We start from the raw sequence: 6,000 nt of genomic DNA on the forward strand, positions 1-6,000 counted from the left end.
TTTCATATCCAAAACCCAAATCCTTAATCATCTTCTTTGATTCTTTACAAGATTCAGGGATTTTTACAAAAGGAAACATTTCTTTCATAAACTGTAATAATAAAGTTAGAAAGTTTTCCATCTATCCACATAAGCATTTCAAGTGAAAAAGATGAACATAAAAAGATAACCTTGAATGTTTCGATCACTCAAAAAGTTCTTCATTCATCTCTTCAAGCAACTTATAAAACTTAGATGCTTCTCATCTAGGTTATTGGTCACGTACACTTATCCCAAGTTTACCAAATTCATGCATTTCAAAATTAGACTGATTAAATCTTTCATTTTGGGGAGATAGATTATGAAAATTTTAGTTATGAATGTTAAAAGTATCTCGCAATGTACTTTCAATATCATCTGCTATAAAGGGATCATGTTGGTGATGAAGGCCTTTAATGTTGAAGAAACTGTAGTGAAAGACCTTGGAGGTACAAACTTTCCATGAAAATATCAATTAACATATCTCGATAGAAATCCAATATAAATTAAATGCTCATAAACAACTTTATGCATTTGCCACTCGATATTAGCGCATTCACACATGGGCATAATATCATATTATCTTCACTTGTATTCTCAAATGCAAAATTAAAAAAAAATTTTACTTTATCTCTGTACTCTTGACTTAATCTTGACTTTTGCATCTAACTTTTATCCATTTATTACTTACTACATTATCAGACCAAATGTATATAAAAAATTAATATGAAAATGAAATGTAGAATTGCATAGTTTACTATATTTTAAACAAAAGATAATAACAAGGCCAATATTTACATAAAATGAGAACTCTTTATTGTGAAGTAATTTATCAGTTACCAGATATTATGATTGTTAAAACTATGCTACTAACGTAGACAGTACCCAAGAGTTTTTGTACTTGGGGTTGACATAAAGTGAAATAAAGTAGGTTTTGTAGAAATTTTTTTTCACCAAAAAGAAAATCATGAATTGCAAAAGTTGAAGGAATAGTCGAATGAAGTGAAAGCTAAAGTCAATAAGTTATGAATAGTCAAAATATGATTCTAAAAGATAATGCTTGAATACTAAAAGCGGAAGGAAAGGGAAAGTAAATTGTACTTGCTCTAGAAAGAGAAATAGTATAACAATGAAGATAAAGCTTGAAGTTGGTGATTGGATGCGTTAAGTTTGGGAAGATTTTTATTGGACAGGATTATGGAAGGCATTTACTAACAAAAAATGCCAACAACAATTCCCTCATACATATTTTTTAATATATTATAGGTGCCTTGAATATATCGCCACAGAAATTCTAACATTATTATTGAAGGCGTATATCTAACAAAAACACATTTAATAATTTATATCACAGTTTGTAGTTAATTACTAAAGGCGATTGCAGAAAACAACGCCTTCAATAATTTTTCTAAAAAAATTTTTTTCGATTATTAAAGGTGTCTTTTATTATGACACGTCTTTAATATACCATGATGGTAATGAAAGTCGTTTATTAGAAAAGACGCCTTCAATATACCTTTAAACTTAGTAATCTATTAGTGAAGGCATTTGTTAATAATAGATGCCTTCAAAATTTTTTCACTAAATATTTTGAGAATTATTAAAGGTATCTTCTATTGTCAAATGCTTTCTATATACCGTCACACAAATTCTAACACTGTTATTGAAGGCGTATATTTAAGATAGACGTTTTAATAATTCCTATCACAGTTTGTAGATAATAACTGAAGGCGGTTGCAAAAAACAATGCCTTCAATAATTTTTTTCAAAAACTTTTTATCGATTTTTAAAGGCGTCTTTTATTATAAATCGCCTTCAATATACCATGATGGTAATGGAAGGTGTTTATTAGAAAAAGGCACATTCAATATACCTTTAAACTTAGTAATCCATTAGTGAAAACATTTGTTAATAACAGACGTCTTAAAAAATTTATTCTTTTAACATTTTGGGAATTATTAAAGACGTTTTCTACTATAAAATACCTTATATATACCGGCACATAAATTCTAACACTTTTATTGAAGGCGTACATCCAAGAAAGATGCCTTTAATAATTCTTATCATAGTTTATAGATAATAACTTAAGGTGGTTGCAGAAAACAATACCTTCAATAATTTTTCTAAAAAAATTTTTGTGGATTATTAAAGGTGTCTTTTAGTATAAACCGCCTTCAATATACCACGATGGTAATGGAAGGAGTTTATTAGAAAAGTCACCTTCAATATACCTTTAAACTTAGTAATCCATTACTAAAGGCGTTTGTTAATAACAGACGCCTTCAAAATTTTCTCACTAAATATTTTATGAATTATTAAATGCGTCTTCTACTGCAAATACCTTCTATATACCGCCACACAAATTCTAATACTATTATTGAATACGTATATTTAAGATAGACGCATTTAATAATTCTTATCATAGTTTATAGATAATAACTAAAGGCGGTTACAGAAAACAACGCCTTCAATAATTTTTTCTCAAAAAATTTTCGTCGATTTTTAAAAGCATCTTTTATTATAAACCACCTTCAATATACCAAGATGGTAATGGAAGGTGTTTATTAGAAAAGGCGCCTTCAATATACCTTTAAATTTAGTAATCCATTAGTGAAGGCATTTGTTAATAACAGGCGCCTTAAAAATTTATTCTTTTAATATTTTAAGAATTATTAAATGTATCTTCTACTGTCAAATGCCTTATATATACAGCCACATAAATTTTAACATTGTTATTGAAGGCATATATTTAAGATAGACACCTTTAATAATTTCTATCACAGTTTGTAGATAATAGCTGAAGGCGATTGTAGAAAACAACACCTTCAATAATTTTCTTCAAAAAAATTTTGCTAATTTTTAAAGGCGTATTTTATTATAAATCGCTTTCAATATACCACGATGATAATGGAAGGTGTTTATATGAAAAGGCACCTTCAATATACCTTTAAACTTAGTAATCCATTACTGAAGGTGTTTGTTAATAACAGACGCCTTCAAAATTTTTTCATTAAATATTTTGAAAATTATTCAAGGCGTCTTCTACTGTCAAATACCTTCTATATATCGCCACACAAATTCTAACACTGTTATTGAAGGCATACATCCAAGAAAGATGCCTTTAATAATTCCTATCATAGTTTGTAAATAATAACTGAAGGTGGTTGCAAAAAATAATGCCTTTAATAATTTTTCTTAAAAAATTTTCATGGATTATTAAAGGTGTCTTTTATTATAAACCGCCTTCAATAAATTGTTATAAGTTTTGGAAATCCATAATTATTGAAGGCAACTTTTTTACTGAAAATACCTTTTATAATTTTTACGAATTATAAAAAACGCCTTTAATAATTTGGTTGGACAATTTTAAAGGCTTATAATTAAATGCATTTTTTTTTATAAAAAATATCTTCAATAATCTCCAATAAAATTTTTAGGTGATTATTGAAGGCATTGTTCCATGGAAATGCCTTTAATAATTAATTTTATATTCATTTCTCTACCTTGAACATAGGAATTTACAGAGGTTTGGTACACATAACGACTAAAAGATGCGTTATTCAACCAAACAAATCAAACCCTTAAACACTTTTCTAGCAGACCATTGCTTTCTTTCTCCCATTTCTCGCCATCGACCTTCCACAAATCACTGCTGCGAACTTCTGTTTTAACCGATAAATCTTTTTTTTTGTTTACTATATTATTTATGCCTTCAATAGTCAAATGTTTATTTTTTCAGTTCCTTAATATTAACATATGCGTTTATATATTTTCATTAACATCACCCTCAACATAGTCGTCTGAGATTCTATTCATATTGCAAGTATGTTGTTTCTATGTAGTATGCATTAAATATTATGGTTTGCTGAACCTTGTTGACTGATATTGTATTGTCAAATGGTATTGTATGATATTATGGGTCTGAATAATATTTCATGCTGAATGGTTTACTGAACCTTGTTGTCTGATATTGTTTTGTTGAATGGGTTTGTATGGGGATAGAATGATGTTTCTGAGTGGTTTGCTGAAGGGTGTGTATGAGCACATTGCTAAATGGTGTGCTAAATGTTGTTTCTGTACATAGTATGGTATTGGTTGTATTAAATTAAGTACAGTGATCAATTTAGAGGGTCATATTGTGTAATTCGTATAATTGTGATCAATATTACAGGTAATATGGACTTCGAACAACATCATTCTCCTTCTAATGAACATGCAAAAGAAATAAGTGTAGGCCAAAAAAAAAGAGAAAGGACCCAAATAAACAAATCAAAGTGACTAACACAAAAATTTATGTTGACTTCAATTAAAGTGGATAGCCTGTGTCGGAAGGAGCTGTCAAGATGGCTACTCATATTGGAGTTATTGTTCGTCGAAGGATTTTATTTACGTACACCGATTGAAGACGAGTTTCTGATGATCTAAAGGATGAGATATGGCAGTCCGTTGTGGTATGTTTATTCAACTATTTCGTAAAATTTGTTATATGATCATTTAATTTAAATTCAATGTGTTGATACTATTTGTGTTAACTTATTTAGGAACGGTTCGACATCCCAATTGAGTATAAAAAGATTATATTGCAATCTGCTAAGAAAGCTTTCAGAGACTTTAAAAGCAGATTAACAACACAATATATTTTACCGCTGACTAATGAAAGTGATGTTTTGGTTGTTCCACCTGCAGCATATGCAGATGTCATAAGTGTTGAAGATTGGATAAATTTTGTTTAACATCGACTTTTAGAAGATTTATCGGTACACAAACCCATTATCAAATTAGTCCAAGTTTATAAGTCTTTATGCAATATAGCCTTTGATCTTCATATGTGATTGACGTAATTTTTTGATTTTGTAAAAAATCAAAGAATAACATCGAAACATTCGGGCCAAACAGCAATATCACCATCGGACAGCAAAAAAAGGATATACAACTGTAAAGTATGAGCTTGTATGTATTCGCACAATTATTTTATACTCATTAATGAATATTTATGAACATTCATTTCATACATTCTAATTCTTTTTTTACGAAAATTTAATAGGAATCGGTGAGCTCAAACACAAAAATTTTCAGATGGGATGTCTGGAAACAAGGACATCTACGAAAGGATGGATCCTTCATAGATGAAGCAACCGAAGAAATGATAAAAAAGATTGTATGTATAACTATTTTTTTGATATAATGTATGATTGACATTGTGGTTGTATGCATGAGTGTATACTAGCTTGTGTAGATTTATTCTAACAGCCCTGTTTATTATTGTCTTTCAAGATGATTATGTTGTTTAAGTAAAATCTAGTGAACTGACAACCCAATATGACAAAGATGTTTTGTCTTTAGCATTAGGCACTAAAGAAAGGCTTGGTCGGGTTTATGGGATTGGTAAATTTGTCTTGTCATCAACGTATTTTGGTAAACAACCAAAAACTTCACGAATAAGAAATGCACAATATGAAGCAATAATTGAGCAACAACAGCAACAAATTAATGACCAGGAGCAATACCTCAATGACCAACAACAAAAACTCACTGCTTTGGAGTTCATGGTGGCAGCAATGCAGCAGGTTATGCTAGTACCCTAGCCTGATAGCATCATCCCCTTATAAAAAGCTTCTGTTGCAAGTAAAAAAACCATCCCATCATTCGGTACCACCCAAGAAGTATGATATTATTTATAATTTGAATATTAATTTGTTTATTATATTGATTGATTTGGTTTTAATACTTATATTTTATTAAATATTGTAGGAAGATGTACAGCTCAAAGTCTGACCCTTGCCCAAGCTTCCATGGATGAGTTAACAAAATATTCACTAAAGAATTGTACCGATGAAAACTTCATATCCAATGAGTATAAAGAAGACTTATTTGATAAACAATCATTTTCTTTCATTGGTGTGGATGAGGTGAAAGAATTTTGTGACATGGATGAATTATCAACTGCTGAAATCATTACTTATATGAGGTTAGCTTATAAAT

The sequence above is a fragment of the Durio zibethinus genome, chromosome 25 (assembly GCF_047325235.1).
Source record: "Durio zibethinus cultivar Kanyao isolate XHJ-2024 chromosome 25, ASM4732523v1, whole genome shotgun sequence".
Lineage (NCBI taxonomy): Eukaryota > Viridiplantae > Streptophyta > Magnoliopsida > Malvales > Malvaceae > Durio > Durio zibethinus.